At 33.2% G+C, this 3520-nt stretch overlaps 1 long non-coding RNA gene across 1 annotated transcript in view; it reads right to left on the reverse strand.

The window, feature by feature from the left end:
* Positions 1–276: 276 nt before the first annotated feature.
* LOC106871886 (uncharacterized) overlaps positions 277–3520 on the reverse strand; it is a 19015-nt gene continuing 15771 nt past the window's right edge. The window contains exon 3 of the long non-coding RNA XR_001409709.2: positions 277–3061. This is a non-coding gene — a long non-coding RNA (uncharacterized LOC106871886). The remainder of the gene's footprint in view (positions 3062–3520) is intronic.

Below are 3520 nucleotides of genomic sequence, written 5' to 3' on the forward strand. Positions count from 1 at the left end.
TGCATAATCTCGTATACCTTTGGAAGAAAAAGATCTGATGTTTCAGGTCTTACCTTCATTTGAGAGAGAGAGGGGAGAGGGGGGAGAGAGAAACAATCAGACAGACAGATAGAGGGAAAGAGAGAGAAAAGACAGGGAGTGAAAGAGTCACAGAGAGAATGTCCCACCTGAAAAAAATTTCATTTAATATCATTTTTTCCCTCTCGGGTAAAAGAACAACACGAAACATTAAATTTCTTTTCTCCCTTAACATTAAAACTCGAGAAATTCACTACATAAGTTTAGCCGATACATACCTCTGTAGTTTGCTCATAGATTTTCTTTTTAGCATTCCGATTCAGGCATTCTACTAACACTTATTAATTTCATGTTAAGATTTGGTTTCCCTATGAGTATCACTCTGTTGTGTCAGTAGTTTTGTTTGATTTCTTTCTTTTATTCTATAATAAATATTCACTTCCTTATTTATTTAGATATATAGTCTAGATACACTGTTATTATGATTAAATATATTTAGATATGGAGATACTCTGCTATTATAATCCCTATATTATATGTCTTTATAAGCTCCTTAGATAACCTTTAAATACATTTATTTCGATTACATACAAATATTCTTGCTATAATCCTGTACTTTCTTAAATTGTTCATCCTAATATTTATTATAGTTAAGACGGTGAGCTGAAACAATCTTTACAGCGCCTAACAAAATGCTTAACGGCATTTCGTCCGTCTTTACGTTCTGCCTTCAAATTCTGCTGAAGTCGACTTTGCCTTTCAACCTTTCGGAGTCGATAAAGTACCAGTTGCCCACTGGGGTAGATGTAACCGACTTACTTCCACTCCCTGAAATACTGGCCTAGTGCCAAAATTTGAAACCGATATTTATCATAGTTACGAATATATGACAAATAACGCACAAGAATAATCCTTTCTACACAGGCAAGAGGACTAAAATTTGTGGGGAAGGGACGGTCGATTGTATCCATTGCCATGCTCAAGTGGTACTTATTTCATCCATTCCGAAATGTAAGGTAGACCTCAGCGAAATTTGAATTCAGAACGTAAAGAAAGACATAGTGCCGCAGCGTTTCCTATTGTTGATGCTGTTTACAATTTAGAGTGCTTTGATTGGGCAAACTTATGATCAAACTCATTCCAGCTATGGTGATCCTGTCTTTTTGTTTATCTTTGTTGTATTATGCAATGTTGATTTCTAAAAGACAATAGAGCATGATGAAAATAAAATTTGACTGTTATTCTTTGCAGTACGATCGATCTCATAGAGGCATTCTCTTTTTAGTTTGCACGCCAGAATTCTTAATGAACAGCAATGAGTAATGGTCTAAGTGTATTTCGTGGAAATATATCTATTTGAGTTTTACAATTATTTGAACACAGAACGAGACTAGATACTCAAAAATATTTCTCAGAATGCGCAGAATGCGCTTCCATTCTTTTTACTTTACCGACATTTTCGTTTCAACAAATGTGAATTCTTATGCAGGTTCCATTCTTCAAAGGCCTAGACATAAATATAGTTATTAGAAGCAACAAGGGAACATAGCAGTTACTATTTTTATCGACTCTAAACTGATAAATGACAACGTTTGTTCTGCAAAAAGTTTAAACACAAAATGTAGAGTGTAATTAAAATTACTAAGCACCAAAAAGCGTTTAGTAAGTCAATTAACAGTTTGAGCAGCTTAACCCTCATTTTTTATTCTCTTTGAAGGAAATAGATTGCTTCAAATTCATTATCAAGTATATTTATTGTGCATCTTCATAGGTTAAAAGCTACTAATTACATTATTTAAAAATAATTTAAAGAAAAACTTTACTAATTTTATCATAATAAGCATGATTCAACAATTTGCTGAACATTTGACAAATTTTCAAATTAATATCTTGCATCAAGCTAATTGAAAATGTCATCATTGATAATAATACAAAAATTTTAATTTACTCTCATCAGAAATTACCTTTATAAATATATTCACGTGACAGTACATCATATTCAATTTACCAACCATATTCTTATATTTTTCTAAACTTTATTGTATGAATATTGACGTTCGCAAAATTGTGAATTTTATGCAGTTATTCCAATATTAAATTAATGTTATATATTTTAGATGTTTAATTAAGTGAAGGTTTAATAAACATTTAATTATGCAATAACATTCAAATATATTTAGTTTTTTTTATTTTCATTATTTATCCGAAAATATTCCCTATTTGCCAGCAATATCTATCTTAATATGAAATATTTTACCATTTGAAACATATTTTAAAATGTGAAAAATAAAATGAACACACGCACACAGTCGCACATACATACATACATACATACATACATACATACATACAAGAACCCTTGGATCTAGGTTAGAAACTGATTCTTTGTCTACTGGCAAGAAACCTTGAAATAAACTGAATAATTTTGTTTGTTTTTTTTTGGTTAAGGGAAGATTTATTGATATGTAAACGTGTGTCTGTGTGTGCTTCATGTATACAGAATAATAGATAGGCCGTCATGAGAACAAAATGTGTTTGTGCGTGTAAGCCTATATGTATGCGTGGGTGTTAAGAAATATAAGTATGGCAGTCAAGAAGATGACAGCGAAGGAGCCTATAGCTATCAAAGTGAGAAGTTCATAGACACAAGAATGAGAATACAAGTAGTCAATTGTACACGGTAGTTAAAATACTGCATGAAGAAGTCGCGGCCATGATGCTGAGCCGGTTGTAGGTACATGTCGTACGCGAAGTCGTGGTTGTGTGGGTCACTTGATACAAGAGTTCTTGCTGTTGATCCATGGTGCAGTAATTCACGAACAGTGAAGTGTTGGGACCTGGGCTAGTTGCTGGTTGAGCTGTGTACGAAGAGAGATGATGTTGTCGATATTAAGAAGGTTGCCGTAATGCTGTTGGACGAATTTGGTAAATCTCAACCGTGGTGCAGGTGTTGTCGTCTGCATTGTCGCTGGAACTGGCTGTGTCGTGTCTGGTCAGTGGCTAGGCCTTAAAAGATCTGGAACCGAAACACCTAATAAATAAACTGAATAATGACATACATAAATAATACTTATATATATATATACAAAACGTTATCCACGGATGATATTAACAGTAGTGACATCTTATTTCAATACAGTTCTATATCTAAGAGATGAGGAATTATGTACATTATTTACAATTGACGGATATTTGTCCTCATTTTGTTTGTTGTTAACAAAACGTTTCGGCTCATACACCCTCCAGCCTTCATCAGGTGTCTTGGGGGAAATTTCGAACCTTGGTTCTCATTCCTAAGATATTTTTCGATGTTGTTGTTGTTGTTGTTGTTCTTATTATTGTTATTATTATTATTATTATTATTATTATTATTATTATTATTATTATTATTATTATTATTATTATTCAGGTCACTGCCTGGAATCGAACTCGGAATCTTGGGGTTAGTAGCCTGCGCTCTTATCCCCAAGATTCCGAGTTCGATTCTAGGCAGTGACCTGAA

The sequence above is a fragment of the Octopus bimaculoides genome, chromosome 1, assembly GCF_001194135.2.
Source record: "Octopus bimaculoides isolate UCB-OBI-ISO-001 chromosome 1, ASM119413v2, whole genome shotgun sequence".
In the NCBI taxonomy this organism is placed as follows: Eukaryota; Metazoa; Mollusca; class Cephalopoda; order Octopoda; family Octopodidae; genus Octopus; species Octopus bimaculoides.